Here is a 27,442-nt window from a genome sequence, read left to right as displayed (position 1 = left end):
AGTCCACCAAGGCCAAGTGTCGGAGGTATTCCTCTCAGTCTTTGCTGCTTTATCCCTCCAAAACCCACTAGACATAAGTGTTCCAGGGAGGATTCTAGTCTCAGCAACTGTACTCTGCAAGGCAGGGCATGTTTCTCTCTCTGCTCCCATGATGCCCTAAACAGATCTGTGTTTCATACATACTCTCCACCCCATTACCTTCCCCTGTACCCAGACCGTGATCCCAGGCAGCCTCTGAGACTACAGTCCCTCTGATCTTCTAATCACCGATCAAAACAAAGCTAGCTCCATTCGAGTGGGCACAATGCCTTCATGTCATTCATATACTCGTCCCCATTCTGAGGTTCCCCGCATAAACCCTCTGCCCTGAGACCTCCAGGTTTTGCTCTTGATATTCAGACCCATTCCAACTCAAAAGAGCTTTGACTTTCAGATGACTGACTTTGCAGTAGATTTTTTAAAGTCTACCTGGGAGCTCAAAACCCCAAGAATTTGACTATTCATTCCCGTAAGATTACTTCTGCATTTCTTTCAAAGGGCAATATTCCTCACTTTCTCAAATTAGTTTTATTGGGAGAAACGCTCCAGTATGTAAAGAATAAAGAAAAGGTAAACTATATCTGATACTCTTTTAAAATTTTAAACCAATACATAATAAATGAGACACTAAAACAAGATAATAGGTCGTAACATCCAAGATTGAAAACAGTCTTCTATGTTAATTTGCAAAGGAATAGAAATAAAACATTTCAGACTTTGTTTACGGAAGGAAGGTTTCCTGATATGCTATCCTGATAAATTTACAACAGAAACAAAACTGCAGCTTCACTACTGGCACAGATTAGAAAATCTGAAAGGACTCTTACGTAAAACAAAGAGTATCCTGGAAAACAAAATTTGCTGTCATAGGTTCATAGACGATGGTTAGAATATCTTTCCTCGGTGTGGCTAGCACTCAAAGTAACCAAATTCCAATAATAACCAAAGCACATTTTCCCCTAGAGTTCAGCTATTTCCATTTAAAATGAAGTCATGCCAATGAGTTAGCTCAGGTTCTGCTACTGAAAATGTGGTGCATGAACTACAGGCAAAAGTATCAGCCGGGAGTTGTTAGAAATGCAAATTTTTCATATCCCTCCCAAACCTAATGAATCAGAATCCGCATTTTAAGAGAATGAATCCCTGTGATGTAGCTAACAGAATCTGAGGAGCCCTCTGGTCGAAGGTATTTCTCTCTTAGTTTCTCTTCTACAAAAGGAAAAAAAAAGGGGGGGAGACATTTTATTAAAGACAGATATAACTATGTAGTAATTAAGGACTCCTTTTTGAAACTCAAAGATAATTTTAATGTCATTTGTAGAGCCTCCGATGATGAAAATGTGTAGATTTATCTAACAAGGTACACTAATGTCAATAAGCCAGCACAATGTATGAGTGAGCCCACACTTTCCATTGTCAATTTGTTCCTGCCAGGCTAACACGAATTATATCAAGTCCATTTGTAAGACAGAGTTTAGAGTCTTGGTGCCAATGGATAACTCATTAGATCTCTATCTGCTCTAAAGCATTCTGCTGTGGCCTGAAATAAAATTCCAATCTTTAAACTTTTTTTTCTGAGAGAATTCCCTTTGTGTGTAGTTTCACTGTGTTCAGGAGTATGTGTCAATGGTTGTAAAACCCATCAAAAAATTGACTAGTATAAAGTGATAAAAGAAAAAGCATCAAAGAAAGTGTTATTTACAAGGCTTTTAAAATTTTCATTGGAATAACTTATACATTAAATAAAGTCTTCATAATATGACATATTTGAACATACCATATTTCGGTTGCTTCCATCATAAATTGGAAATCATATGTGGCATGCTTTTCAATAGTGATGATAAAATCTTACTGTGATCATTCACCATCATGAACACTCCCTTATGCACCAATGCATGACCATGTCTCCAGAACCAAAATGAAACTTGGAGTTAAGCAATTATTCAGTAATTTCTAGTGCCAGGTATGGTCTTGGCCCTGGTGGATGCTTATAAATGTTTATTGATGATGATGTCTTATAAAGCTGCCACTATCTGCTATGAATTACCCAGATTGCCTTTTGGAATGGTGAATGTACTCTAAATAACTCTGCCCTTAATTTTTATTCTTCAATCCTGGCACATATGTCTATCTTGAATAAATTCTTCCAAACTGCCCTGGAATACCAAATTTTGAAGCCTTAAAATGTGCCATTCCTCTTTTGGCCTTCTAATTCTGTCTATTAAATGATAGACTATTGATGAATTGTGAAGACTGAACCTCAGAATTCACTCTAAATCATGTCTCAGGCAGAGGGAATGGCTTGTTCCAGGCCATCTGTAGTCTCTTTGCTCTTGTGGCCCACGGCACATAATGGTGAGGCAGCTGGTTGTGCTGGAAACACAGCAGAAGGCAGTTCTACCACAATCACCACCCTTTCATGAAGTTCACCGATCTAGAAAGAAATGCGATAATGTCCGCTGGCTACTCACGGTTCAGTGTATTTCAAATAACATACAGGCGCTTTTCATTCTTTAGCTCATTTAATTTTAAAATATCTTATGAGGAAGGGTATTATTACCATTATTTTACAGATAAAGAAAGTAGGGACTAAAGTACTGAGAGCAGGATTCAGAGTCAAGCTGTCTTGCTCCAAAGCCCTCCTCTCCTCTTCCGTTACCATGGCATTCATATTCTTCTCTGACCTAGGCTGCCCCACACGATACCCCATTTGAAAAACACTGTTCAGGTGGAGAGAAGCACCTCTATATTCTTAAAATAGAAACCTACAAACACATATACACTCACAAGTGCAGGTTTAAAATGGAGTTGCTTCTGAGTTATAAGTACTACACATGAAGTGACACTGCTACAAAAGTATCCAATGTAAATGAAACGAGAATTACTATGCCACTCCCTGGGAGAAGGCAATGGCACCCCACTCCAGTGCTGTTGCCCGGAAAATCCCATGGATGGAGGAGCCTGGTGGGCTGCAGTCCCTGGGGTCGCTAAGAGTCAGACACGACTGAGCGACTTCTTTCACTTTCCACTTTCATGCATTGGTGAAGGAAATGTCAACCCACTCCAGTGTTCTTGCCTGGAGAATCCCAGGGATGGAGAAGCCTGGTGGGCTGCAGTCCATGGGGTCGCACAGAGTCGGACACGACTGAAGCGACTTAGCAGCAGCAGCAGCAGCATGCCACTCCCACTAGATAATATTTAACCTCCCAAACACCCATGCTGCAAATTATGGAATGTTCATGAACGTGAGAATGCATATTCTCTAGATAGACCATCCATGTGAATTCCAATTTCCACGTACAAATGAATGTACACATAGAGACCGCCACTGCTAAGACGCATAAACAAAGGACTACTTTTTTCCAAGCAAAATCCTGAAGGCCCCTGTATTTAGAAGCCCACATCAGAAATTTTGTTCATTCTGTGTGCATGAACATCACTACAGGCTGAAAGCTTATTAACTGTAATCAAGAAGGTCCTTTTGGAATTATCTTCCTTAGCCTACTTCCAAGGGAAATCATTTCTAGGTTTCTTCAGGGCAATGGTTATCAACCAAGGGCTCAGGCTCATCTTCAAATGTTCCAGACCAAATTTACTGTAATAATAATAACTGCTCTTTCAGGATTCTGATCTTTTTAACTGCTGTACATCTTTTCATCTATTTCCATTTCCCTTAGGTAGAGTGCAGACTAAGAAATCATCAGACCCATTTTTTAATCCTGTACATCATCAAAAACAATTTTGATAATCACATTATTAGCGTGTATAACCCCATCCTTCAGAACTCTGCTAGAAGAGTCACCTAAATATCCTGCTCTTATTCAGATGCTCTATTTATATCTACAAATGTCAAAAATTCTAAATGAAGCCTAGGAGCCTTGATTGACAAAGAGAGATGGCTCTCTTTTGTGGCACACAAAAAAATAGTTAATAAAATCCCAGCACCTGCTTAAAACTCATCTTTAAGTTTCTTTAAAATTGTTCTTTGTTAATTCAGATGGTGCACATTTATACTCTGGTTCTGGAAATAGCTTTTTAATGCATGATTATTTGGGAGAGAATATTAGATTTATTACCTTTGCTAATGAACACTTAGATAAAAGTGGTATTCTCAAGGTAAGTATTCTCAAGAGGTGAACTCTGATTACCATATATTAATTTTCATTTCAGCTCAGAATTATATAAAGAGTGAACCTGGTGGCTTTTACATATAGAAAACGGGACCTCTCCAAAGCACACTCTGCCATAATTATCAAGGGTCCCCTCTCACTTTTCTAATGTCACCTATCAGTAGAACCAGAATTCATCATCATGGAAGTAATTTCAGAGGTTTAAAAAAGCAGTGAGTGAGCCTTAAAGACGCAGGATTTATCTTTACGTCTTTAAAACATGTGTGTTAGCCTCGTTTCAGTGAGACTGAGGGGTTTGACATTAAGATGTCCCTTCCCATACACCCAAGAGAATCTCTTACTTATCTGTTCCTTTTTCATAGCAGCATTTAACACAGAGTCAAATGCAGTGGAGAATGCAATCCTTTAGTAAATCCAAGGCACACCTGCATCTCCAATATTGGCGACAATGCCACAACCTTTCTGTACAAATAGTGCACAGCACTCACCTTCTCTGCAGGATCTGTCTTTATCCTGAGGCATCTGTGGCAAAAAGATATACCACGAAGCCACATAACCATAATCTTAACAAAAATATTTAATCTTACAACTAATCGGAATTGAGTACAGAAAAAAATTGACTGCCTTCATGAATTCTAAGTACTAGATGTACCCTGAGCCATCATATATTATGATAGTTTATGCTAGGATATTTGGTGTTCTGGTAGATGTAGAAAATATCAACTTATTGTACACCATTTGCTGCACATCTACATGATTAATTAGCCTGTTTACACTTAACAACATTTGAATCCTGTGTATTTTCTTTAAAAGTATCTCTTCAGATGGCTAAACGTTTTAGTGAAAGATGATCAAAATTAGCATTAAGCATTTTAACTCTTTTTTGGTAATATAACACACATATGGAAAAATTCACAAAAGTGTAGATAGAGCACAGGGAATTATCACAAAAGAAATATATCCATGGAAGCAATACTCAATGAAGAAATAGATTATAGAGTATCCTACAAAAGCCTCACTCCATGTTCCTTCCCAGTAACTACCTCCTCCATTCTCTCCAAAAATATTGCAGTTTAAAACTATGACTGTGAATTCTTTGATAATCCTACATTCAAAAGGTAAATCTCCATTCTCTTCCCCTTAAGAGTGGATGAACTAAAATGTTTAATAATAATTTGGATCACCTTTCACTAAGTCATGTGAAGAGATACTAATTTTTAAAAAAATACACAGGATAAAAAATGTTTAGTTTGCCAGGACTGCCAAATATCACAGACTCAGTCAATCACATAATGGAAATGTATTGTCTCACATTTTTGGAAGCTGGAAGCTTAAGGCAGGTTTGTTTCTCCTGAGGACTCTCTCCTTGGCTTGCAGGTGGCCACCTTTCCACTGTGTCTTCATGTGGCTGTCCGTCTGTGCTGCATACAGGGACAGACAGACATACAAAAGGCAATTTCAGTAAGCCCTGCGTATTTTAATTTGAAGGATTTGGACGAATTTCAGAAAAACTTATTTCCACTTTTTCACCCAAATCCAACTACTCTAACCTCTTGAAAGAGGGAAAAAATACTAAAACTTAATCCATCAAAGAGCATTAGTTTGTTTCTTTTAATAAATCTGTAATCATTCTAAAAATTGTGTTCCCAAAAGAGAAAAGAAAGAATATAAATTTTCCCTAAACCATGCATTTCTTACTGTACATAATAAGATAATATCCTGACACCAGGTCATATTTTAGCTATGCTTTGGAATCTATATAATTAATGGTGTGCACGGAAGTTCTTATCCTAATGGTAGATGAAAGAATCCCCACATCTGGACTTTGCCTATAGTTACTTATCCTTTATCAACAGACGAGGCCCAGTAAAGTTCTGGTAAAACTTAACAAACAGATGATGTATAATGAGGCCTTTTAAAAGTGCTTTCCCATATATAGTTAAAAAATTAAATTAAATTAAAAAAATAATAAAATAAAAGTGCTTTCCCACAGATGCATTTCTGTTTCAAAGACAAATGACAAAGTCCCACAGACTGGGACATGTTTACTGAAAGTGTCATGTTGCTCAGTAACATCCAACTCTTTGTGACGCCATGGACTGTAGCCCTCCAGGCTCTTCTCTTCATGGGATTCTCCAGGCAAGAATACTGGGATGGGTTGCCATTCCCTTCTCCAGGGGATCTTCCCAACACCAGGACTGACCATGTTTAACAAAGCAACCAGAAAAGGTGCAATAGCTGAAGTACAAAATGTATCAGCCCACTATTTCTTACATAAAACACAGGAATCCAGCAAAAGCAATGTATTGACATGAATGTGAACACCTACAACTTAGGCAGACTCTTATTTCTGCTCAGAAAACACTACTTCACCCAAAGAAGAAAAAGAGTTTATCTTTAACAGAAGAATGGATGCTTAATCATTACAAATAGTCTCCCAAATACATAATCTTATTTTCTTCTAATCACTGTTTTTCTTATGCACTCACTAAAGAGCTAAAGACAAGCCACACACACACACACACACACACACACACACAAACACTCAAAGAAAAGAAGAGGAAAAATAGAATGAATAGCGGTGCCCAGAATGGGTAACAAGTATTTTAGCTATTATACCGGGGGGTTGGGGGTGGGGGGATGTTAGAAAATACTTTTCAGGTACTGATCTTTCAAACTGCAGTTCAAATGAGAATTTAGTTTGAAAACTTACATTACAGACTTTTATTCATTATATATTTACTGAGCACTCATTATGCTCCAACCAGTGTTTCAAGTACTGTGGATACAGAAGTGACCAAAATGAAGTTTCTGCATTCATGGAGGCTACATGCAAGTGTGATAAATGATGATACAGTAGGGTAAGATGGGCTGGGACAGGATATAAGATGAACATACATACACATAATACTAGGTAGAACTTGGGGAAAAGTTGAAAAATTATTTTTATAAACAAAAGCAGGATAAGGGGATACTTACAGATACTGAGAGCGTACGAAATTTTAGGTGGTGGTGGCAGTGTCAGAAAAGTTTTCTTTCCAACAGTAAAATCTGAGTTGCAAACCAAGAAAAAGAAGTGAGGAATTAGGCTGAATTATGACACGACTTTAGGGAAGAGCATTTCAGGCAGAGCAAATGAAGAAGCTCAGAACAGTAGAAGTGCTTAATGTGGGTGCGGAACTGCCAGAAAGGCATGTGTCTGGAGCAGATTATTAGTGGGAAAAACATGAAGGTAGTGAGATATCCAAGGGTCAGATTATGAAGGCCCTTTCATGTCATACTGAGAAATTTGCAGATTATTTTCAGTGTGATAGGATGTCACTAGGGAGTCTCAGAAAATCTGACTAATGCTTTTAAAACATCACTGTTTATAGACAGAATAGAAGAGAGTAAGGGGGTGAGAGCTAAAGCCCCAAGAAGAGTCACCAGGTCATTACAGAAATAAATGATGGCAGCTTCACGAGAGCAGTGGAGGGAGGGAAATACAGGATACTCAGTGAGTGTGGAGCCACAGAGGCCCGAAGTAGGAGGGAAAAGAAGATGGCTCCGCACTGTTGGCACTGAGCGACTGGGTAAGCTGTTACTGATAGGAAAGAATAGAAGGGAAAATAGCCTACAGTGGACGGAATTCAGGAGTTTGGTCTGAGACATGCTAAACTGTAAGGGTCTGTTCGATGTCAAAGGTGCATATAGTCAAAGCTATATGGTTTTCATGTATGGATGTGAGAGTTGGACCACAGAGAAGGTTGAGCACCGAAGAACTGATGCTTTTAACCTGTGGTGCCAGAGAAGACTTGAGAGTCCCTTGGACTACAGGGAGATCCAACCAGTCAATCTTAAAGGAAATCAACCCTGAATAGTCATTGGAAGGACTGATGCTGAAGCTGAAACTCCAGTACTTTGGCGATCTGATGAGAAGAAGTGACTCACTGGAAAAGACCTTGATGCTGAGGAAGATTGAAGACAAAAGGATTAGAGGACAGCAGAGGATGAGATGGTTGGATGGCATCACCAACCCAATGGGCACGAACTTGAGCAAACTCCAGGAGCTAGTGGAGGACAGAGGAGCTTGGCGTGCTGGAGTCCATGAGGTCACAAAGAGCTGGCCACAACTTAGCGACTGAACAAGGACAACAATTAGACGTCAGAGTAGAAGTGCTGAACAGGAAACTGGATGCACACACACACACACACAAAAATAAAATAAAAGAGGAGTGTCCCACACTGGAGATATGTGTATATATATACATACATACATATACACATGCATACATTCCTACCCATACACACACACACACACACACACACACACACACACACACACACAAACATACACTGGAGAAGGCAATGGCACCCCACTCCAGTACTCTTGCCTGGAAAATCCCAAAGACAGAGGAGCCTGGTGGACTGCCCTCTATGGGGTCACACAGAGTCGGACACAAGTGAAGTGACTTAGCATCAGCAGCACATACATACACACACATATGCATACACATATGCATATACACAGCAGGAGATAAACACACACATATATATAATTTACTGGTTATTATATATTATGTAATATAAAATACAGTCACTAGTGTTTAGTTAAATTTAAAGTCTCAGGACTAAGTGAAATTCCCTAGAGAATAGGTTTAGCAGGCATATTCGTTCTAGTGAATCACATCCCTCATTTTAGGCCATGCCTAAAATGGGGTTGGTACTGAGCCCAAACTGAAATTCCTTGGCCTCAGCGAATCACAAACTCCATTTCCTTGGATAACAATGATTTCAGCTTTGTGTCAGGTTCCATTCTGGCTATGAGAAAGGATGAATTCTGGAGCAAAAGCTTTTCCTAATTTCCCATGAAAGCTATCAAAAAGATAATCTTTAAAGACAGGTCTGGATTCAGAAGTGGCTTTGCAGAAGGTAAAGTAGAGAAATAGAAAGAAACTAGCTACTCAGGTTGTCTTTGATTAACTACCAGCTGAACCCAGAATAACACCTGAACTTTTAAGTAAACCAATAAGCATCTTAACTCAAACAGATGTTTTGGTAGTTTTTATTGATTTTAATAAGCATCTGAGACCAAAAACAGAAATAAAGGTAAGGAAGCCAGGGAACGAGGGAGCAAAGAGAAAAGAAAGGAAGAGATGAAGGAAGGACACGGAAGGATGAAGAAAGGGAGGGAGGGGCAAAGGAGAACACACTTCAGTAAGAGCAGTAAAAAGGAAAAATGAACTGAAGGTATTTCTTCTTTCACTTGGGAAGGGAGTTTATCCAACCATTTTCTTGCAAAATCCACAAACATCACCCAGATTTAGAGTAGGATTGAACCTGCAGAGATGTGGCCCTCTCGGGTGGTGAAGAGACCTGCCAGAAAGGGCCTGAAAGGACCTTAACACTTCTCTGTTTCACAAATGGCAACTGACACCTGTGAAGCCCAATGCTCGGTCCATGTTATTACATTATCATGCCAGTATCAGGTACCAACTGTTAGAAAGACATTACCCTTCCGCCTGACACTTGCTTCCCCAGTGCCCTCTCAAAAGATGACCAAGGCATCCTGATGCTTCATCCTCACTGGGATCTAAAATCTCAACGGATAAAAACTGGAGTTTTGTTATGTTTGTTATTTAGGGCAGTGTACTCGGCTGTGATTTTAAAAAGATCAATACAACACTATTTAAAATAGTTTTTAAAATCCATTTTCAAACTAAAGCATAACAATAGATATTTCCTAGTGCCGGAATTTTCAAGAAACACTCTAAACAAAATGAAACCATTTCAATTAGCGTGACACTAACTGTGCTTTCCTGGAGAAGGAAATGGCAACCCACTCCAGTACTCTTCCTGGGAAATCCCATGGACAGAGGAGCCTGGCAGACTACAGTTCATGGGACTGCAAAGAGTCGGACATGGCTGAGCCACTTCACTTCAGTTGTGCTTTCCAGGAATGGTGAAGGGACCGCAGGACTCCTTTCCTCTCAGCCTCCTGTGCTATTCACCTGAACTTGGCCTGGGTGCTTGGCAGATGCAAGGAGAATAACTGAGGATTATGTTTATCCTTTCAGTTGACATCTGGGAAAAAAACCCCAGGCAAAAGTTAGCAACCGTTAATTCAAATAAGTATAGCTCCTTTGACAATACAATTGAACATCTTTCTCTTTTAAAGATATAAAGTCTCCTTCAAATCCATCATATCTTTGACCACATCTAAGTTTTGCCACATAACTTACACGTTGGGAAGTTGTTCAGACAACATAGTAAGTACTTTCTAAATTCCTAATAAAGATGCATCAATAGTTACAAAAGAATAATGTTTTCCAACAGCCCAATTTTAAGTAACTTCACACATACCAGAAACACCTGCCAGCTACCTCTACAGACATCTTGCTTCCTAACACTGTATACCTTAAATACTCGAATGTATTATTCATGAAGCACTCCTAATTGATATTTGTTATTCAGATGAACTGCAAAGCTGTGGATCTCACCGTCCTTAAAAAGCATGTCATCTGGTTTATAGGAGATTAGAATCAAATTCAAATATTTTCTCTCCCTTTCTCTCTTTCTTCCTTTCTTAGTTACTTTTGGTTAAGTAATGTTCATACGTATTGTGGTATTTGTGACTGGCAACTTGTAGCTTCTATTGCCTAAAAGGGTTTCTTTCCCCCTTAACTCTCTAGGTTACTCACCTGTTTCCTTAAAATGCCAAAAAAAAAAAAAAAAAAAAAAAAATCTAGCCACCAAGGTTGTCAGGATAATATTCAAAGTGCTTTTGACAAAGTTCTTACAATTCAGCTGCCTGCTGTGTCAACGAGCAGAATATTAAAAGCATTACGAGAGAAAAAGAGCATAAATACAGATAAAAGAATTACCACATCAGTCACATATTTGCATTTGAGTAGTTATATTTTTTTCAAAACTATACAAAACACCGTTTCAAGTCATAATCCCTTTGTCCTGAGACCTTATATTCCAGTCGTTGTTAATAAAAATATCATGTTTTTAATTTTCAACTTTTATTATTATTATTTTTGGTAAAACGCAAACTGGTTCCATGGTATGGCTATGCTAAGAACCATGATCATCCACCTTAATGGCAACATTTCAACGCAGAGCAAGACGGCTGCATATTTGCAACACACTGGTGAAGTCTCAGATGGCATAATCAAACTCCTTGACCAAGATTCCTGGAGAAACCCCACACTGGTACACCCAGTCCCACAAAAAAAATATTTCCTACAGCATCTAAATCCCAAATCACAATTGAGAAAACTGTTCCCAGGTTTCTGGGCATACTCCATTCACTGCTCTAAGTGTAAATATTTACTCACTGTATATTTTATATAGATAGAGGATTTATTCCTAATTACTGGATTTTAAAAAGTCATCTTGACAGGTTCCTAAATAGATACAGACGAGTGACTAAATTCACCTGCTTTCTCGTTTTCTCTTCGTTGTTGTTACAGCTGGGTGTCTTTCTATTGTAAAGTAGGCTTGTTTCTTTTAAGACTGGATCAATACCCAAGGAGTCTATCACAGCACATCAAAGGCTTTTTTTTTTTTTCCCTAAAAGAGGGAGGAAAATGCCTTAAAGAGTTAAAAACAGCACCGTATTATAATTATGACTTGACACTGATTCTGCTGAATTCATATAATCACAAAACCTTATTGTTAGGAGTCTTGGTTACCTAACTGGTAAGTACTAGTAAGTCGCTTCAGTCATGTCCGACTCTATGAGACCCCATAGACGGCAGCCCACCAGGCTTCCCCATCCCTGGGACTCTCCAGGCAAGAACACTGGAGTGGGTTGCCATTTCCTTCTCCAGTGCAGGAAAGTGAAAAGTGAAAGTGAAGTCACTCAGTCGTGTCTGACTCCTGACCCCATGGACTGCAGCCCACCAGGCTCCTCCGTCCATGGGATTTGCCAGGCAAGCGTACTGGAGTGGGGTGCCAGAAAGGGGCCTGCTTGACCTGTGTGATCAGACCAGCAAAGGCGGAAGCAAACAGTATAACTCAGCCTCTTGCCACATTCTTCTCGTCATTGCTAAAGTCACTACATCCTGACCTGGAATAAAAGAAAACAAAATGAAATCTGAATTCCCGATATTATTTTAAAAGGAATTTCATATTAGGAGGGATAATGTTTAATTTTAAGCTACACACTGAAGCCATGAAAGGCATTTTCTTCAGAAGAGCTTTTAACAAAAAATGTACTTAAAGGACATTGATGCCGAAGCACTATGGAGAATTTACCCAATTAATGATTTATTTTTGCCTTATTCCTTCAAAAATGTTGACATGACATTTATGTTGTATTTAAAATATTATAATACCTATTCTTTTAAATGACACATCTTTGTTTTCTCTGCCTCATGAAGGTTAGTATTTTCCTAGAAGATGTGGACAACATAACTATAGATTTGACAAATTTAAAGGATGCTGTATTTAATTCCTAGAAGGAAGTGCCATGTTTTGAACAGGACTGGGAGTATTAAATTCACTCCCAGATCCAACTTTGGTGCTGGCAAGGCTGGTATAGAATTGTGCATTTTCCTTTAGTGGTTTCCTCTGCCTCAGGTAAAATCAGAATAACCATGTACATTACAGGTGACCTTAATGCTTGTTATTTTTCAAATAGGCAAATAATTTTAAGGAAAAGGTGCATTACATGCACAAGCATGCAAATGTAGCAAATAAATGAATCTATATTTAAGGTTAATTTTTATATCCACAAAAAAATCAACTGCTTATTATATTAACATACACAAAACCAAATGCATATACAAATGTTTAACATATTAACTCTGAAATCACACGACCTGAGTTCAATATTCTGACAGTATGATGATTAACTTTTCTGAGTCTTCAGTTCCTTATATGAGAAAAACCGATCTCCATTATAGCTTGTTTTGATGATAAGCATTGTAAAAATATATTTGAAAGTACTTAGTGCCAAACTTGTAGTCAACACGAGGTAGAAATTCCAGCTATGATTATCATTATACTAGTGCATACGGAACAAGTTAGATACATCACCAGAATATAAATCCATAAAATCAGGCAATCAAAATAAAAAGTGGAAATTTAAAAAGTGAAAAAATAAGATTATATGCTTATTTTATGCTCATATGCAGATGACACCACCCTTATGGCGGAATATGAAGAGGAACTAAAGAGCTTCTTGAGGAAAAGTGAAAGGGAAGAGGAAAAAGTTGGCTTAAAATTCAATATTCAAAAAACTAACATCATGGCATCCAGTCCCATCACTACAGGGCAAATAAATGGGTAAACAATGGAAATAGTGAATATTTTATTTTGGGGGGCTCCAAAATCACTGCAGATGGTGATGGCAGCCATGAAATTAAAAGATGCCTGCTCCTTGGAAGAAAACCTATGACCAACCTAGACAGCCTATTAAAAAGCAGAGACATTACTTTGCCAACAAAGATCCGTCTAGTCAAAACTATGGTTTTTTCAGTAGTCATGTATGGATGTGAGAGTTGGACCATAAACAAGTCTGAGAGCCAAAGAATTGATGCTTTTGAACTATGGTGTTGGAGAAGACTCTTGAGAGTCCCTTAGACTACAAGGAGATCCAACCAGTCCATCCTAAAGGAGATCAGTCCCGAATATTCATTGGAAGGCCTGATGCTGAAGCTGAAACTCAATCGTTTTGCCACCTGATGAGAGGAACTGACTCATCTGAAAAGACCCTGATGCTGGGAAAGATTGAGGGCAGGAGGAGAAGGGGACGACAGAGGATGAGATGGTTGGATGGCATCACCCACTCGATGGACATGAGTTTGAGTAAGCTCTGGGAGTTGGTGATAGACAAGGAAGCCTGGTGTGCTGCAGTCCATGGGGTCGGAAAGAGTCAGACACAACTGAGTGACTGAACTGAACTGAACTTACTTGGTAAAAGAAACCAGTATGCAAACTACTATTATTTTTATTAGACTTACATAGTCTATCAAAGCTCTAAAATACAACAAATTGTGTCATTCCATGCATTCCTTACTGATTTGCTGCAAATAGCTCCATACTTCCTCCCCCCTGAAAAAAAATATTAAGGAAAAATGAATTGCTAAGAAACAATCATTATTATCTAAATACTTTCTATGTCTGAGAACAGTTGACAAATGAAGACCAAAGACAATTAGATTACCTCGTGCTTAGAATTACAAAAGTTACAGTAAATTTACCTACTCAAAACCCAGTTCCATGAAAAGCATTTAGATCTTCCAAATTTGACTTCCGGTGCCTTTCATAGTTTTGCTTTACATTCAAATGTGTTTATTGGTTTATTAGGACTTCTCCAGGAAGTTCTCAGCATGCTAGTGAATTTTGTGTGATTTTAATTATCTGGAAATAAAGCCTAAATCTGCAAGAAGCATGAAAAGGTAAGACCAATATTTGTTTCCTAAATGAGGGTTTAAAAAAAAAAAAATTTCAGAGATTTTCCAAGCATCACAGCATTTAGCTTTAAATTCAAGCCAGATTCATGTTGGAATTAGAACATTCAGTTGTTTCCTTGACTTTAAAAAGTCATAAACTTAGTAATCCATTTATTAAGTATATCCTTAGCTATATAAATCATCTTTTTAACCTTTTTCTAACAATATGTCTTCCACATCTAAACAGAATATGGCTATTCCTTTTTATTATTTTTATTTATAGCAATCACTACCATGTATGTGTTGACTAATCACTCAGTGACAAGAAAATGCGTGCCCACAGCTCTCCACTCCCAGTTAATGTGCTCCAAAGGGAGGTACCGTATGCTGAAAATTCACCTCGTGTTGGGGAGACCAAATTTCCCTAAAAGACACAATGCCAGATGATCTCTACAAGACGAGCTCTACAACAGAGACTATCGAGTGTAACAAATTCAAATGCTCTCGAATCAGAGACAGAAGTTTTCCTTTACTGGCAAAACAATTTTTAATTACACTACCTGTCTCCTCCATGATAGAATTCAACCTCAACATCATTTTCCAGTCCAGAGTCACAATAACAAATACCATAAACTTAGAGTAATGTCTAGCCTTTAAGTAGTTCCAAAAAATGCCTACATTTATAACTATTTCATGTCTTTGTAAATTTTCTTCTGGAGAAACTATTTTTCTTAAAGGACAATGCAGGAACCAGATAATTCTTAAATGTAAATGTAGACTGTTTATCAACTTTCTTTGTCTTTGTCCTACTTTTTAATCTATCTGACTTAAGCTAGTCAGATAATTTTAAAAATTCTAATATAAAAAGTAATTATGAAAATAAAATCATATTTACATGCAAAAATTTGGACAGGAATGTCCACTAAAGCATTGTTCATAATAGCCAAGAAGCAGAAACTAATTGAACATCCATCAATGGATGAAGGAACAAAATGTGGCCTCTCCGTACAAAAAAGGAAAACCTACTGCTGCATGCCACATCAGAGCTGAACGCTGAAAACATTTTGCTAGGTTAGAGAAGCCAGTCACGGAAGACCAAATGTTGCGGGATTCCATCCACATAAAATGTTCAAAATAAGCAAAACAACAGAAAGATAATAGTGGCCGTCCAGGTATGGCATTGAAAGAGAGGGTGGCTAGAAAATCAGGAGTGTTCTAAAAGCTATGATGGAGATGGTTGCATAAGTCTGTGACTACACTAAAAAAAAATGTATAAGTTGGTCAATTGTATGATATACGAATTATATTTTAACAAAGATGTTTTTGAAAAGTAATGGCAAAAAAAAAGAAAAGAAAAGTAATGGCAAATTTCAGCAGTATTGCTGCTATATTTACAGACTGCCTTCCTTCCATTTAGAGGATATCTTTTGAGTAGCAAGCTTTCGAACCAGATATTTGAGGTTAATGTCCTCTTGCCCTTCCCTCTTAGAGATGACTCAGAGGGATGAAGGGAACACTTGTCATGATTCAGCTAGGTGGCCACGATTAGAAACCAAGGATTCTTTCCTCTTACCAGGCTTTTGTCAGTATCAGGAAAGTTTCTTATTTGCTTCTTGTGAAATGGATTTGACCTATCGTAAGTATTCTCTGACAATCCTTTTGTTATACTGTGACCAGCTTCTTTCCTAAAGTATGTATTACTTATTTTTTCAAATGCTTTATCTCAATATGTAAACTGACTATCTTCTTTGCTCTCTTTCTTTTTAAATGGAAGAGCCTCACTATTTATGTGGGAGCTAAGTCTTGCACATTTGAAATCAACCACTTTTATATTTAGAAATCTGTAAAATATTTACTATCTTTATAACAATTAAAAGATGTCTAGAAATTATATAATTTATAAATGTATGTTTTTATTTCTTTCTTTGTCTGCTTAAAAGTCGTCCCTTAAATAAATAGTGCTTTAATTTTTTTTCCAGGCATCAATTTGAAAGTAATAATTCATATCATTTTGACTACAGTTATGGTTTTTACATTTGGTATTTGAATCACTGAAAACTCCAGGGTCATCCTCTTAACTTCATAATCAAGCCTCTAAAACATGATACTCATGTAGGAACTGCATATATTTTATTGGTCATATCCTAACTGATTGTCCTTTGAAAGATGGGATCTGTCTTCCACCCCTAAGAAACTCTAACTTTTCCCCTTCCTCTTTAATTCTTCCGAGAACAACTTTTATTCTGCCCTCTTTCTCTGTCTATTCCAACCGTTTGTTTTAATCACCTTACTTCTCTTTTTGCCCTTCCACCCACTTCCTAAACATTCTCCCCTGGTAGATTTTCTTCCCATGTGAACAATTCATCTTAACTTTTGCCTATAAAGTGTCACAATTTTCTCTCTGAGATTTTGAGGAATAACTGTATCCCACATCTAGAAATAAAATAACTGAGACACAAAGATCATTAACAACATTATTATATGTTAATGTTAAGTTGAAACATAGAGCCTGATTCTTGATATCTACTGTGGACAACCAAGCTACATTGATTAATATAAATTTAAGAAATCAGGCTCAGATTTCACCAAATAAGACAGAAATACTGAAATACATCATCAGTCTTTAAAATCTATCACCATAGTGCCTGCTATGTACGATATTTTTCCTCTAAGTTATTTGCAACAAGGATGCATGCATTTTAAATATTTATTAAAGCCTTGTCCAAAACCACTGATAACGTTTTGCAATATCATCTCAGGTAGGAAATATGTCCTCTTTCTGACACCACAGTATGTTAAGTATCATGGAACATAGCATTTTTCTGCCTCAAATTCTATGTATGGCTTGCCTCTTTTACTCAAAAAAGAAAAAAAGATTCTTAAGAGTAGCACCCACATCTGAGTCATCTTTTTCCAACCAGTGATATGAGGCAATCCCTTTCCACACAATAAAACTCAGCATTTGCTGCAGAAGGATGTGCTCCTATCTTCATAGCCCATGGAGCTGTTGCACAGATACAAAATACATTTCAAAGTTATCGTTATTTTTTTTGAGCTATAAGAACTTGATTTATCTTTCCTCTTAACTAAGCAATTATAAAAATAATCGTTATCATCAGAATTAGGGGGAAAACCCTCTCTATGAGCTCTTTAGATCAAACCCAACTATTACAGAGCATACATTTTTAAAAGCCATAAATATTACTACACCCAATTATTTTTCAATGTTTTCCATATCAAACTTGTCCCTTAGAAACCACGTTGAACAAAATGGATCTGTGTATTTCCCCCAAATGACAGACAGCAAGCATCACACGTGAAAGGTGATCAATCTGCCTGATTGAAGCTCCACCACTCATCTAAACAAAACTCAGATCCCTGAGGAAGTCAGAAATCCAATGTGAAAAAACAACTTTGCCAACATCATATGAACACTTCTTTAAAGATGGATTTTTGCTTTAGGAACTTCATAGACATTTCATAGCAAGTAGTTCCAATGAAAAATGTATGAGAAGAGACTGTGTAACGGCCTGACCCCACATAGAAAGAATAAGTTTATATTTAAAGAATATAATTCAACAAAGCTCATTTTTCATAATTTTTCACAGAAATATATTTAAATAAAGGGTTATGACCTATTCTAATTCTTCCAAACAAATTTGATCAATAAAGTAGAATAAGGGGTATATATCACATTAACAGACTGAACTCCAATATCAAACCTGTATTTGAACTCATGACCCACTACTTAACAACTGCAAGACACTGAGCAACGAAGGTGACCACTGTATTTTCTCAACTGAAAGATGAAGTAAATAATTGTTCCTACCTAATAAGGTAATGTGGTTTAAAAGAGATACTGCTTATCAATGGTTTAGTAGAGTACAGGGACATAATTAAAAGGTCTAGATATTTTAAAAATAAAAGTATCATACAATAACAAAGATAATTGAAGTTTTGGAGTTATCTTTATTTCAATTTCTTTTTGAAGTTTCAAAAACAAAAATACATTAAAATAACCTCAAAATGTTACTATTTTAGAAGATAATATCTCATTTTAAGAAACACACTAAAGTTTTAATTTTTGGGAAACATGACTCACTCAAGTAAGACCCAAAATAAAAATTTTAATGTTTTTATAAGAAAGGGGAATACTTCTCATATAACCTTGAGCAAAGAACAATCTCCTATATCTAAGAACATTGCCTCCTTCTATTTTTTCTATTAAATAGGTTGGTAGAGGGTAAGCAGTAGTTACAGAAAAGAAAAGGACACTCTCCCAGGTAGCCAGATTAACACTTGAAACTCGTGTATTGCTTTGGACGCCAAAGAGAAGCCATAATGCCTTTCCATCTGAACTAACTTTGAATGTGTGCATAGAACATGTAATTTAACCACCAGGAAATTCAAATACTTATCAGCAACTGAAAGGCAGAGCAATTTCTCAAAAGGTGGCTGGGACCCAGTGGTCAAAATCAAGCTGAGAAGTAAAACTCCTGTCTTTCAGGGTAAAGGAAAAAGGGAGAGTGAAAAGTGCCCAGAATCCAGTTCTTCAGGGACGCTGCATTAGGCCCAAGGCAGAAATGCAGGCATGAGGGAAACACAGAATTAGGGTAAGGACTAAGTCTTGGGATAATACCCTGTAAGATCATTTAATGGTGTCAAAAACTGAACCTTCTCAAATTTCTCCTACCCAAGATAAGAAAGAGTCTGAAGCTCCTCCTCAGGCTGGAAGCCAAATGGCTCCAATTTGAGAAGACAGACTTCAATGTCTGAGGACTCTCACCCTGGGAAGGAAGACTTCTTTGCAGAATACTGAACAATAAAAAGAATACTAGCAGCATCTAGTGGTCTGCCTATGTAAGTGCCCCCAGACCTAGGTCCTGAGATAGAAGAAAGTGAGATCCTAAACATGGTGAACTACTGATGGACTTTAATGGGTGTCTTATTTCTGGGAGAATAGGAGTGGGAAGAGGGCAACTGTCTAGACCACCATGTTCAAAGCCTCGTGGGGGGAACACAAAGAAGCATAACATGTCCAAAGAGTTTTGTATAACTGTATTTCTTCCTGCACAGTTAGGCAAGAATCCATAAAGTATGGCTGAACATATTGATCTTTTCATATTCTTGATCAATCAATATATAGATATTAGAGTAATGAAGAATTGTGAGAGAGCAGCATATGAAACATTTTCTGCTCTCAAGGTAGATGCAGTTATTCAGCCGACTTAGATTCTATTCCATATTTACACCTGGTATTTTTAATCACCTGCTTGTAGGAACAGTTCTGTAGAATAACATTAAATGAAGGGAGGCTTTTTCACTGCTTGCCACTTATCCAACCACCTAAATCATTCACCCTATGTCTATGGTACTCAACCACAGTTTATTCTAAATAGTTCTAAGCAGCTGCTGAAATAAATCATTTGGAAAAATTATTATATCACACAGACAATTCTATTAACAATATTGCCAAACATCTGTGCGTCAAAGGACACTGGTATAGTTTTTTTCAAAGGAATGCATATTTTTTAAAACTGTCAAAATGATCTTAAAGGGCTAGAAGCAGCTTCTAGAAAAGAAATGTCTGATAACTGAAAAAAAATTAATTAAGCTCCCCTTTAAAGGTAGAAAAGGAATGAACATTACCTGAATTCTCATTCACTTGGATGCTTTTAAAATATTAAGGAGTTAGTAAAATTGTGCTTCTAACTGCTGTATTAGAATTTAGCTTTGATAACTAAGAATCATTCCTTTTCTGAATGCAGCATAGTTGCACGTTCCCTTTTAAAGCCTTTTTAGAAGGCAGTGCTTTTTATTCATAGCTCACTTCTCTTCTTTTCTTAATTAGTAGCTTGAATGTGATTTTCCCTTTTTTAAACTGAGCAGGCTGTGTAGCTAAATGGTGTTTTTGACATTCCTGCACTGGGGACAGATTCAAAACGAAGGCAGAAGACAATAGAGATTGACTACATACTTCGAGGCCCCAAATGGAGAGGAATGCTGGTAATTACAGGGATTCGGCAACACTTTGTCTCTTGGCATCTGTACTTGGAAAAACAATGAAATAATCATGGACAAATATGATGTGAAATGTGTTTATGGAGCAGCATGTTTTATTAACACTGAGCACAGCAGAGAGATAAGCACCACTTGCTAATTTTAAAATTTCTATGAACTGTGGCAATTAAGCCTAATAATTATTTAAAGAGTATAACAAAGATGAGTCTATTCGTACGGAATTTCAGAGAAAAAGAATAAGCAGAGTGCTAAAGTTCAGTTTGGATGATGTTCCTCCAGTGGAATTCTGTACATATCCTACCTGGTATGATTTGAAACTGGACATACTCCTAACATAGGGCTTCCCTGGTGGCTCAGAGGTTCAAGTGTCTGCCTCCAATGCGGGAGACCCGGGTCCGATCCCTGCTTCGATCCCTGGGTTCGATCCCTGGGTCGGAAAGATCCCCTGGAGAAGGAAATGGCAACCCACTCCAGTATTCGTGCCTGGAGAATCCCATGGACAGAGGAGCCTGGCGGGCTACAGCCCTCGGGGTCGCAAAGAGTCGGACACGACTGAGCGACTTCACTCTCATTTTCATACTCCCAACATACTAGTCTCAAACTGAGGGGTCTCCTCAGGTCACATTTTGTTTCTTTGCTCATTTTTTTCTTGCTTTTGTTGTTGCAGAAACTATTTCTTGGGGGTCTTGTGTGTCTTTGATGTTAATTTTAGAGTGTTAATACACACCATGGGTGCCCATCAGGAAACCGTAGGTCTAATTGAATAAAGTAGTAAATATATTAATTGTTCTTTCCAGAATTGTCACTTTTCCCATTACAAATTTTTCTCAATAACAAACAAACAAACAAAAAAGCCACTGATTGTCTTTAGTCTTTTGATAGATAACTAGGGAAGGAAGGTTTGTTAGACCCGTGGGCAAAGCAAAATTTATCTTCCACCACCTTAGCTGAATGATGACAACAGGCTCAGACTTAGGATGGCAAAACTACCAGAAATTGAATTGAGTATTAAAAACACAAACAGACAAGGTATCAAATTATTGATCATTAATAAAGGTGTATGTCAAGGAAAAATTTTATATATTTTAGTTTGTTTCCAATGGGGGGAAACAAGACATTTCGGTTGATTAGTAAAAAATAGTATTTCCTCTATTTTCTCCCCTCCATGTTTTTGTGCTATCTTTTGCAATTCACTGTCATTTCCTGAGCAATTTTAAAAGATAAACTTGCATATTTAACTTTGCAGCAGGAGAATGAAAACACAATGAATGGCTGTTCTCTGAGTATAAACCAGGGAACGCCAAGCTTTATTCATCTCTGGGTTCTTTCTTCACGGAGCAAGTTTATTATGGCATTTATACTGAAAAAAAATTATTCATTGTATTTGATACAAAAGGGATGTTGTCAATAATTATTTCTGAGCCAGAGTCCTGTCAGCAGGAATGGAGTAGGCTTGCCTCCCCAACCCACAACAGAAAACTTAACACTCTGTCCATTGCTTGTATTTTTCCTGCATTCTCAGCAGGATTATTCCAAAACACTGGTACACACTCCATAGTTGCAGAGGCAATTTCTCATTAGACCTGTAACTTGATAGAGAACCACATCACACAGGCATATGGAAAAGTAAATTGCACCAATAGCTTATTTTCAATGCCTCTCTATTTTATTTGCATCCACATAGTTGAGGAACAGAGCTGACCTCGGGCAAAAAGATGAAGCTGGAAATCTAAGCCCAGCTTCTTTCTGTGGTGTCTAATCCTCCTAAATTATGAATTACCCCCAGACTCCACAACCCCACCCAACCACCACATACATTAAAACATAGGCACATACCTCAAAATCGCCTTGCTCTTTGCTTCAGGTCAAAGGCTGACAGCAATTTCTGACTCCCAACATAAATGATTCTAAGTTGAGATGACTTTCCCTGAGATATTTGCATTTTAATCTCAACTTCTGTTTGTGAGATCTAAAAAACCATCTCCAGTTAGAGGGTTGGGGGAGGTAAGAGATAGTGTTCAATGAAAAAAGATAAAACTGAGAGGGGGAATAAGATACATTTGGGAAGAAGCTCAAGTGGGGAACGTTTTATTTCGCCAAAAAATTGAACTGGCCACCTCTCAGAATCGGTTTTGAAGGTGAGCATGTTCTGTTGTATCAGAGAAATGGAAGGAAACTGTGTACAGAAAGAATCAACATGAGGTAGGTCCACCCACGTATTCTCACAATTCCACAAGCCTTATTCAGCTGCTCCCATTTAAAAGGAAAAAAGGAATGGAGGAATGGAGAGAAAGGGAAGGAGGGAGGGAAAGAAAAGGATCCCCCACAAGAGGCTATGGACCTAAGAAAGCACATGCAAACATCGTCTGTTTATTCCTATCCTAGGGGACTCTAATGCCCATGTCTTACTCAGAATTTAGGTGCTCAAGTCTGCTTATACGCTGAAAATCACATAAAATCTACCATCAAGAATTCTGTTCATTGATGTCAGTTCACTAAATTCAACACAGATCCAGAGCTGTTTTGCTCCCTCCAGTTGCGCAGGCGGATTACTGCCCACTACGAGGGGCAAGCTGCAACTGACTCTGAGTGAAAAGTAGAATTCCGTCTCAGATTATGCTGCATGCAACTTTACTGGGCAGAGCAGCTGACACAATTGTTCACTTATGGCCAAGGAATCCGAAAGCCGCCCTGCTAAGAAATGGTTTGTCAGTCTCAATCTAGCAGAATGATTTAACAGGAGCACCCATCAGCTCTTGACACAGAGACTCTTAGCTTAAGTCAGCTCTACACCTCAGTCCTTTAAGACTGGAACTTCTGGGAAAGGAGCCCCTGGTGATGATCGTAAAGAATCTCTGAAATGAAAAGCAGCATGGCAGGGAATAAATAAGATGGCAGGAAGAGAGAGTCATGAAGCGCTGGCATTAGGTTTCAGCTAAAGCACTGAAGACAAATGCGTGGGGATCCAGAGTATGCTGACAGTCAAATGAAGAACTTTTTCTTATAAAGTTTACTCACATCTCTGAGTGTGAATATATGATGATTAGATCGTGACTGGTAATAGGAGGAACTGCAAACATTAACACAGTTTTAAAACACTGATCAAGTGATAGAGAAAAGAGGAAATCACAAATTTGATTTCACTATGAAAAAGAAATATTAGTTACAGAAATCCACATAAATTTCATAGCACTGATGGCCTTTTGCTGTGTCAAATAAAAGATATTATACTTATTAAAAGTATGCTAGATTATTGCTGCCTGTTTGACTTTATGCATTCTTGCATTAGTATGAGCGCTGCTGCATGCTCTGCTCACTATTGTTTTTAGCCCAAATAATTGAAATGTAATTTGTTTTGTTTGACATTACATTATTTAGGAAGAATGAAAATGTATATTTCAATACTACTGATAGTATTAATGTGAATTATTTATCAATCAACTATAAGAAGCCTCTTCAAAATAAATATTTATGCCAAACTCAGATTTCTTTTTTGTAAGAAAATATAATACCAATGTCGGAGAAGGCAATGGCACCCCACTCCAGTACTCTTGCCTGGAAAATCCCATGGACGGAGGAGCCTGATAGGCTGCAGTCCATGGGGTCGAGAAGAGTCAGACACGACTGAGCGACTTCACTTTCACGTTGTTCTTTTTATGCACTGGAGAAGGAAATGGCAACCCACTCCAGTGTTCTTGCCTGGAGAATCCCAGGGATGACGGAGCCTGGTGGGCTGCCGTCTATGGGGTAGCAGAGAGTCGGACACGACTGAAGTGACTTAGCATAGCATAGCATAGCATAGCATGTCAGAGAAGGCAATGGCACCCCACTCCAGTACTCTTGCCTGGAAAATCCCATGGATGGAGGAGCCTGGTGGGCTGCAGTCCATGGGGTCGCTAAGAGTTCGACATGACTGAGCAACTTCACTTTCACTTTTCATTTTCATGCACTGGAGAAGGAAATGGCAACCCACTCCAGTGTTCTTGCCTGGAGAATTCCAGGGAGCGGGAGCCAGGTGGGCTGCCGTCTATGGGGTAGCACAGAGTCGGACACGACTGAAGTGACTTAGCAGCATAATACCTATGTACATATATATTATGGTTCAGAGATGGACAGTTTATTACATTTATTATGAAAAACAATGCAAATATTATTATGCCCCCAATAGGCAAATATTAGTATGCCCCCAAATGCCATTAGCTTATAATGACAGAAGTTTCTCATTCACTTTGCTATTCAATGCTGATAATCCTGTGCAGAGAGCTGCTTTCTTCCGTGCAGTGATTCAGGAATTCAGGATCCACCTACTTTATAGGTCTTCTACCCCAAAGGGCTTTGTGATTCTCTACACCCAGCCAGTAGAAAAAGAAAGAATATGGAGATGGTGTGTCTATTTTTAAAAGGCTTGCGTTACATTATTTCCACTCCATTCCACTGCATTTTGTTTGACTACAGCTGCCATCACTTTTTCTCCCAGGCCTCTTAGCTCATAAAGTTCACAAAAGCTACTCTTTTGTCTCATTTTCTATTCAGAAATTAAGAACACAGGCACTGAGGACTGAGTAGGACAGTGAGGGAAAGGTAAGTGGAGGTCACTTCCTGATCCTAGGGATCAAGTCATTGATGATCTAACATCAGTACAATCGTGGGGAAAAGGTTGAGCTGGGAGCCACTGGTCCTACATCTTCATCCCATTGGCATCTCTTCCCTTAACTGTTGGGTAAACTCAAAAAAAAAAAAGAAAAGAAAAAAACAGTTGTGCTCTTTGAGCCTACGTTTTTGCAGTTATAAAGTAAGGGAACTGTACTAGGGACAACTTCATAAACCATAATTTGAGATTAAATTACTACATGCTGCTGCTGCTAAGTCACTTGAGTCGTATCCGACTCTGTGTGACCCCATAGACGGCAGCCCACCAGGCTCCCCCGTCCCTGGGATTCTCCAGGCAAGAAGACTGGAGTGGGTTGACATTTCCTTCTCCAATGCATGAAAGTGAAAAGTGAAAGTGAAGTCGCTTAGTCGTATCCGACTCTTAGCAACCCCATGAACTGCAGCCTACCAGGCTCCTCCATCCATGGGATTTTCCGGGCAAGAGTACTGGAGTGGGGTGCCATTGCCTTCTCCAAAATTATGACATAAGCCTGCATTCATGAATCAACTCGTGGTCTTGCCAATGGTAAATGTATAGTTCCATTTATTCTTGAAATATTAAAAATAACTCAGAGATTTTATTATTTGTACTCTTCCCACTAAAACTATATTTACTACAAATTGAATTAAAATGGCTCTTTATTGTTGTTGTTGAGCAGCATGAACAGACAGATAATCTGTATTGTTGCTGTTCAATCGCTAAATTGTGTCCAACCCCTTGCAACCCCATGGACTACAAAACGCCAGGTTTCCCTGTCCTTCACTATCTTCCAGAGTTTGCTCAAACTCATGTCCATTGAATCGGTGATGCCGTCCAACCACTTCATCCTCTGCTGCTTCCTTCCCCTTTTGCCTTCAGTCTTTCCCAGCATCAGAGTCTTTTCCCTTGAGTTGGCTCTTCTCGTCAGGTGCTGTATTGGAGCTTCGGCCACGAATGAATGTTGATGTCCTTCCAATGAATATTCAGGGTTGATTTCCTTTCAGATTGACTGGTGCAATCTCTTTGCTGTCCAAGGGACTCTCAAGAGTCTTCTCCAGCACCAAAGTTCTAAAGCATCAATTATTCAGTACACAGCCTTCTTTGTAGTCCAAGGCTCTTTATTGAGCATTTATTGTATTTCATACATTTGGCAAAGTGAAATATATATATCAAGCTCTACCAGCCCTAAGTAGTACAACTGAGAGACATCCCAAGCCAACTCTTAAACCATAATTCCTCATGGCTGTATTATACTAGACTCACAAACCACTGCTGGGAACCACTAGATAAGAAGACTTATCAGGAGGTGATTCTTCCATATCTGTGTATCCATGAACTCAGACCAAAGAGTGAAAAAGCACTTTAGCCCACAATTCCACCTCTAGCCCACAATTCCACCTGCCATTTTTCAGTTTGAATACTTAGTCTCGGTTTCTTTATTTAAAAAAAAAAAATGAAATTTGTATAGCTAACCCTACCTCCTTCAGATGTCTTAAGTACCAATTAAGTCACTGCTCCAAAGCAATAAAAACCCAACTTCTGAGAATTAACCATATGAACATAAGATAATGCAGCCAACTCAATTATCCATGGTAAGAGATGACAAGGAAAAGTAAGGCTAAATTAAATATACAGGTGTCTCCAAACCACACTTTTGCCAATCACCTAAGCTCTTAGCTAGTGCTAATAAGCTGCAAAATAGATAGATTTGAATTTTATGACTTTACCTCTCCACTCCCTACTCTTGTCTGGTTTCAGTGCTAAGGGGCAGTCAACCACCCTTTAAAAGGCAGGAAAAGCAGAGGCTGGACTGTGCAATCAATAGCCTGGATAATTAGCCTCTGAGTAATTGAGAGAGTTAACTGTCTTATATTAACTTCACCCCATTACTCCCAGAATATGAACAAGTCAGAACAAGTTGGAGATGAATATCTGCGAGCAGAAGAAAAAAAAGTAGGGTAGTACAGGGGATTTATCTGGGGATTATCCTCTGATGTGAACTCTAATGACACAGAACCACATGACAACGGCCGCCTTGCAAGGGAACTCCAAACATGACAAGAGGGCCACGAGAGCTGTAAGGGACCTGCTTCCCCTCGGCACCAAATTATTCTCCTCTTTTCTTCCTACAACAAAAGACTCACTCCAGGCTTTGGCTGTGTTCCCAAAAGATTGGGTAATTAAGCAGGTAAGATTTCCAAGGAGAAATAAATATTTTCCAGTTACTAGACACTGTC

The 27,442-nt window shown here is 38.3% G+C and overlaps 1 long non-coding RNA gene across 5 annotated transcripts in view; it reads right to left on the bottom strand.

Annotated features, from left to right (window-relative positions):
* The window catches only part of LOC109562363 (uncharacterized), a 537,301-nt gene that overhangs the window by 254,490 nt on the left and 255,369 nt on the right, over positions 1 to 27,442 (bottom strand). For all 5 annotated transcript variants that reach the window (XR_011567828.1, XR_011567831.1, XR_002181174.2 and 2 more), the window contains exon 3: positions 5,482 to 5,590. This is a non-coding gene — a long non-coding RNA (uncharacterized lncRNA). The remainder of the gene's footprint in view (positions 1 to 5,481; positions 5,591 to 27,442) is intronic.

This window comes from Bos indicus, chromosome 7, assembly GCF_029378745.1.
Source record: "Bos indicus isolate NIAB-ARS_2022 breed Sahiwal x Tharparkar chromosome 7, NIAB-ARS_B.indTharparkar_mat_pri_1.0, whole genome shotgun sequence".
NCBI lineage: Eukaryota > Metazoa > Chordata > Mammalia > Artiodactyla > Bovidae > Bos > Bos indicus.
Note: the sequence above shows the minus strand (reverse complement) of the source record. Positions and strands in the feature narration are given on the sequence as shown.